Source organism: Piliocolobus tephrosceles, chromosome 5 (assembly GCF_002776525.5).
Source record: "Piliocolobus tephrosceles isolate RC106 chromosome 5, ASM277652v3, whole genome shotgun sequence".
Taxonomy (NCBI): domain Eukaryota; kingdom Metazoa; phylum Chordata; class Mammalia; order Primates; family Cercopithecidae; genus Piliocolobus; species Piliocolobus tephrosceles.
This window is the reverse complement of record NC_045438.1, coordinates 54078949-54085991: the sequence shown is the minus strand read 5'-3', so window position 1 is coordinate 54085991 and position 7043 is coordinate 54078949.

Genomic DNA, 7043 nt, shown 5'->3' with positions numbered 1-7043 from the left:
CATAGTACTGTGAGTAAGAGCAGTCGTGGCAGAATTGCTAGGAGAGAAGGCATGACCTTTTTTTTTTTTTTTTTTGAGTCTCGCTCTGTCTCTAGGCTGGAGTGCAGTGGTTAGGCTCACTACAACCTCAGCCTCCCGGGTGGTATGAGCTTTTTCTTTCTTTTTTTTTTTTTTATTATACTTTAAGTTCTGGGATACATGTGCACAACATGCAGGTTTGTTACATAGGTATACATGTGCCATGTTGGTTTGCTGCACCCATTAACTCATCTTTTACATTAGGTATTTCTCCTAATGCTATCCCTCCCCCTGCCCCCCACCCCAAGACAGGCCCCCATGTGTGATGTTCCCCCCCGCTGTGTCCAAGTGTTCTCATTGTTCAATTCCCACCTATGAGTGAGAACATGTGGTGTTTGGTTTTCTGTCCTTGTGACAGTTTGCTGAGAATGATGGTTTCCAGCTACATCCACGTCCCTGCAAAGGACATGAACTCATCCTTTTTTTATGGCTGCATAGTATTCCATGGTGTATACGTGCCACATTTTTTTAATCCATTCTATCATTGATGGACATTTGGGTTGGTTCCAAGTCTTTGCTATTGTGAATAGTGCCGCAATAAACATACGTGTGCATATGACTGTGAATCGATTTGGTCCTGGAATTTTTTTGGATGGAAGGCTATTAATTATTGCCTCAATTTTAGAGTCTGCTATTGGTCTATTCAGAGATTCACCTTCCTCCTGATTTAGTCTTGGGAGGGTGTTTGTGTCCAGGGATTTATCCATTACTTCTAGATTTTCTAGTTTATTTGCATAGAGGTGTTTATAGTATTCTCTGATGGTAGTTTGTATTTCTGTGGGATTGGTGGTGATATCCCCTTTATCATTTTGTATTGCATCTATTTGATTCTTCTCTCTTTTCTTCTTCATTAGTCTTGCTAGTGGCTATCAATTCTGTTGATCTTTTCAAAAAACCAGCTCCTGGATTCATTGATTTTTTGAAGGGTTTTTTATGTCTCTATCTCCTTCAGTTCTGCTCTGATCTTAGTTATTTCTTGCCTTCTTCTTGCCTAATTTTGAATTTGTTTACTCTTTTTCTCTAGTTCTTTTAATTGTCATGTTAGGGTGTCAATTTTTGATCTTTCCTGCTTTCTCTCGTGGGCATTTAGTGCTATAAATTTCCCTCTACACACTGCTTTAAATGTGCCCGAAATTCTGGTACGTTGTGTCTTTGTTCTCATTGGTTTCAAAGAACATCTTTATCTCTGCCTTCATTTTGTTATTTACTCACTTGTCATTCAGGAGCAGGTTGCTCAGTTCCCATGTAGTTGTGCGGTTTTGAGTGAGTTTCTTATTCCTGAGTTCTAATTTTATTGCACTGTGGTCTGAGAGACAGTTTGTTGTGATTTCTGTTCTGTTACATTTGCTGAGGAGTGCTTTACTTCCAACTATGTGGTCAGTTTTGGAATGAGTGTGATGTGGTGCTGAGAAGAATGTATATTCTGTTGATTTGGGGTGGAGAGTTCTGTAGATGTCTATTAGGTTTACTTGGTGCAGACCTGAGTTCAAGTCCTGGATATCCTTGTTAACCTTCTGTCTTGTTGATCTGTCTAATATTGACAGTGGGGTGTTAAAGTCTCCCATTATTATTGTGTGGGAGTCTAAGTCTCTTTGTAGGTCTCTAAGGATTTGCTTTATTAATCTGGGTGCTCCTGTATTGGGTGCATATATATTTAGGATAGTTAGTCTTCTTGTTGAATTCATCCCTTTACCATTATGTAATGGCCTTGTCTCTTTTGGTTTAAAGTTTGTTTTATCAGAGACTCTTTATTGGTTTAAAGTCTGGTTTTATCAGAGACTAGGATTTCAATCCTTGCATTATTATTATTATTATTATTATTATTATTATTATTATTTGCTTTCCATTTGCTTGGTAGATGTTCCTTCACCCCTTTATTTTGAGCCTATGTGTGTCTCTGCATGTGAGATGGGTCTCGTGGATACAGCACACTGATGGGTCTTGACTCTTTATCCCATTTGCCAGTCTGTGTCTTTTAATTGGGACCTTTAGCCCATTTACACTTACAGTTAATATTGTTATGTGTGAATTTAATCCTGTCAGTATAATGTTAGCTGCTTATTTTGCCCGTTGGTTGATGCAGTTTCTTCCTAGCATCGATGGTCTTTACAATTTGGCATATTTTTGTAGTGGCTGGTGCTGGTTGTTCCTTTCCATGTTTAGTGCTTCCTTCAGGAGTTCTTTTAAGGCAGGCCTGGTGGTGACAAAATCTCTCAGCATTTGCTTCTCTGTAAAGGATTTTATTTCTCCTTCACTCATGAAGCTTAGTTTGGCTGGATATGAAATTGTGGGTTGAAAATTCTTTCCTTTAAGAATGTTGAATATTGGCCCCCACTCTCTTCTGGCTTGTAGAGTTTCTGCCAAGAGATCTGCTGTTAGTCTGATGGGCTTCCCTTTGTGGGTAACCCGACCTTTCTCTCTGGCTGCCCTTAACATTTTTTCCCTTCATTTCAACCTTGGTGAATCTGACACTTATGTGTCTTGGGATTGTTCTTCTCGAGGAGTATCTTTGTGGTGTTCTCTGTATTTCCTGAATTTGAATGTTGGCCTGCTTTGCTAAGTTGGGGAAGTTCTCCTGGATAATATCCTGACAAGTATTTTCCATCTTTGTTCCATTCTCCCCATCACTTTCCAGTACACCAATCACACGTATATTTGGTCTTTTCACATAGTCTCATATTTCTTGGAGGCTCTGTTCATTTCTTTTTACTCTTTTTTCTCTAAACTTCTCTCACTTTATTTCATTAATTTGATCTTCAATCACTGATACTCTTTCTTCCACTTGATTGAATTGGCTATTGAAGCTTGTGCATGCGTCACATATTTCTCATGCCATGGTTTTCAGCTCCATCAGGTCATTTAAGGTCTTCTCTACACCGTTTATTCTAGTTAGCCATTCATCTAATCTTTTTTCGAGGTTTTTAGCTTCCTTGCGATCAGTTCAAACATCCTTCTTTAGTTCGGAGAAGTTTGTTATTACTAGCCTTCTGAAGCCTACTTCTGTCAGCTTGTCAAAGTCATTCTCTGTCTAGCTTTGTTCCTTTGCTGGCGAGGAGCTGTGATCCTTTGGAGGAGAAGAGGTGCTCTGGTTTTTAGAATTTTCAGCTTTTCTGCTCTGGTTTCTCCCCATCTTTGTGGTTTTATCTACCTTTGGTCTTTGATGCTGGTGACCTACAGATGGGGTTTTGGTGTGGACGTCCTTTTCGTTGATGTTGATGCTATTCCTTTCTGTTTGTTAGTTTTCCTTCTAAGAATCAGGTCCTTAAGCTGCAGGTCTTTTGGAGTTTGCTGGAGGTCCACTCCAGACCCTGTTTTCCTGGGTATCACCAGCAGAGGCTGCAGAACAGCAAATATTGCTGCCTGATCCTTCCTCTGGAAGCTTTCTCCCAGAGGGGCATCCGCCTGTATGAGGTGTCAGTTGGCCCCTACTGGGAGGTGTCTCCCAGTTAGGCTACACGGGGGTCATGGACCCACTTGAGGAGGCAGTCTATCTGTTCTCAGAGTTCAAACACCATGCTGGGAGAACCACTGCTCTCTTCAGAGCTGTCAGACAGGGACATTTAAATCTGCAAAAGTTTCTGCTGCCTTTTGTCCAACTATGCCCTGCCCCAGAGGTAGGGTCCACAGAGGCAGTAGGCCTTGCAGAGCTGTGGTGGGCTCCACTCAGTTCAAGCTTCCCTGGTCACTTTGTTTACCTACTCAAGCCTCAGCCATGGTGGACGCTCCTCCTCCTGCCAGGCTGCTGCCTCGCAGTTCGATCTCAGACTGCTGTGCTAGCAGTGAGCAAGGCTCCGTGGGTGTGGGACACACTGAGCCAGGTGCAGGATATAATCTCCTGGTGTGCTGTTTGCTATGACCATTGGAAAAGCACAGTATTTGGGTGGGAGTGTCCTGATTTTCCAGGTACAGTCTGTCATAGCTTCCCTTGGCTAGGAAAGGGAAATCCCCTGACCCCTTGTGCTTCCCAGGTGAGGCAATGCCCTGCCCTGCTTCAACCTGCCCTCCATGGGCTGCACCCACTGTGCAACCAGTCCCAATAGATGAACCAGGTACCTCAGCTGGAAATGCAGAAATCACCACATAAAAGAGTTCCTATTTCTCCACAGCCTCACCAGCATCTGTTGTTTCTTGACTTTTTAATAATTGCCATTCTGACTGGCATGAGATGGTATCTCATTGTGGTTTTGATTTGCATTTTTCCGATAATCAAAGATGTTGAGCTTTTTTTCACGTTTGTTGTCCACATAAATGTCTTCTTTTGAGAAGTGTCTGTTCATGTCCTTTGCTCACTTTGTAATTTTTTTTTTTCCTTGTAAATGTGTTTAAGTTCCTTGTAGATTCTGGATATTAGACCTTTGTCAGATGGGTAGATTGCAACAATTCTCTCCCATTCTGTAGGCTATCTGTTTACTCTGATGATAGTTTCTTTTGCTGGGCAGAAGCTCTTTAGTTTAATTATATCCCATTTGTCAATTTTTGCTTTGCTTGCAATTGCTTTTGATCTTTTCTTCATGAAATCTTTGCCTGTGCCTATGTCCTGAATGCTATTGCCTAGATTGTCTTCTAGGGTTTTTATAATTTTAGGTTTTACATTTAAGTCTTTAATCCATCTTGAGTTAATTTTTGTATAAGGAGTAAGGAAGGGATCCAGTTTCAATTTTCTGCATTTGGCTGTCCAGTTCTTCCAGCACTGAATAGGGAATCCGTTCATCATTGCTTGTTTTTGTCAGGTTTGTTGAAGATCAGATGGTGTAGCTGTGTCATCTTATTTCTGAGATCTCTATTCTGTTCCATTGGTTCATGTATCTGTTTTTGTACCAGTAACATGCTGTTTTGGTTACTGCAGCCTTGTCGTATAATTTGAAGTCAGGTAGTGTGATGCCTCCAGCTTTGTTCTTTTTGCTTAGGATTATCTTGGCTATATGGGCTGTTTTTTGGTTCCACGTAAAATTTAAGGTTTTTTTTTTTCTAATTCTGTAGAGAATGTCAATGGTAATTTAATGGGCATAGCATTGAATCTATAAATTGCCTTGGGCAGTATGGCCATTTTCACAATATTTATTCTTTCTATCCATGGGCATGGAATATTTTTCCATTCATTTGTGTCCTCTCTGATTTCCTTGAGCAGATATTTGTAGCTCTCCTTGAAGAGGTCCTTCACTTCCCTTGTTAGCTGTATTCCTAGGTATTTTATTCTCTTTGTGGTAATTGTGAATGGGAGTTAATTTATGATTTGGCTCTTTGCTTGTCTATTGTTGGTGTATAGGAATGCTTGTGATTTTTGCACATTAATTTTGTATCCTGAGACTGTTGAAGTTGCTTATCACCTTAAGAAGCTTTTGGGCTGAGATGATGAGGTTTTCTAGATATAGGATTGTGTCATTTACAAACAGTGACAGTTTGAGTTCCTCTCTTCCTGAGTATGCTTTATTTCTTCCTCCTGTCTTATTGCCCTGGCCAGTACTCCTATTATGTTAAATAGGAGTGGTGAGAGAGTTCATCCTTTTCTTGTGCCAGTTTTCAAGGAGAATGCTTCCAGCTTTTGCCCATGCAGTATATTGGCTGTGGGTTTGTCATAAATGGCTCTTATTATTTTGAGGCATGTTCCATCAATACCTAGTTTATTGACGGTTTTTAACATGAAGGGATGTTTAATTTTATTGAAAGTGTTTTCTGTATCTATGGCGATAATCATGTGGTTTTTGTCTTTAGTTCTCTTTATGTGATGAATTACATTTATTGATTTGCATATGTTGAATCAGCCTTGCATCCTGGGGATGAAGCCGACTTGATTGTGGTGGATAAAGTTTTGATATGCTGTTTCTGGATTCAGTTTGCCAGTATATTATTGATGATTTTTGCACCAATGTTCATCAGGTATATTGGCCTGAACTTTTCTTTTTTTGCTCTATCTCTGCCAGGTTTTGACATCAAGATGATGCTGGTCTCATAAGGTGAGTTAGGGATGATTCCCTCCTTTTCAATTGTTTGGAAAAGTTTCAAAAGAAATGGTATCAGCTCCTCTTTATACCTCTGGTAGAATTCAGCTGTAAATCCATCTGATCCTGGGCTTTTTTATGGTTGGTAGGTTATTCATTACTGCCTCAATTTCAGACCTTGTTATTGGCCTATTCAGAGATTCAACTTCTTCCTGGTTCAGTCTTGGTAGGGTGTATGTGTCCAGGAATTTATCTATTTCTTCTTAATTTTTTAGCTTATTTACATAGAGATGTTTATACTGTTCTCTGACGGTTGTTTGTATTTCTGTGGGGTCAGTGGTGATATTCCCTTTATCATTTTTTGTTGTATCTACTTGATTTTTCTCTCTTTTCTTCTTTATTAGTCTAGCTAGTGGTTTATTTTATTCTAGTTTTTCAAAAAATCAGCTCCTGGATTTGCTGATTTTTTTGAAGAGGTTTTCATGTCCCTATCTCCTTCAGTTCCCCTCTGCCTTTGATTATTTCTTGGCCTCTGCTGTCTTTGGGGTTTGTTTGCTGGCGGCTCTCTAGTTCTTTCAGTTGTGATGTTAGGGTATCACTTTGAGATTTTTCTAGCTTTTTGATGTGGGCATTTAGTGCTATCCATTTCCCTTTTAACACTGCTTTAGCTGTATCCCAGAGATGCTGGTATATTGTCTCTTTGTTATCACTGGTTTCAAATAACTTCTTGATTTCTGCCTTAATTTCATTGTTTACCCAGGAGTCATTCAGAAGTATGCTGTTCAATTTCCATGTGGTTGTGTGGTTTTGAGTGCGTTTCTTAATCTTGAGTCTTTTTTTTTTTTTTTTTTTTTTTGAGACGGAGTCTCGCTCTGTCCCCGGGCTGGAGTGCAGTGGCCTGATCTCAGCTCACTGCAAGCTCCGCCTCCCGGGTTTACGCCATTCTCCTGCCTCAGCCTCCGGAGTAGCTGGGATTACGGGCGCCCGCCACCTCGCCCGGCTAGTTTTTTTTTTTTTTTTTTTTTT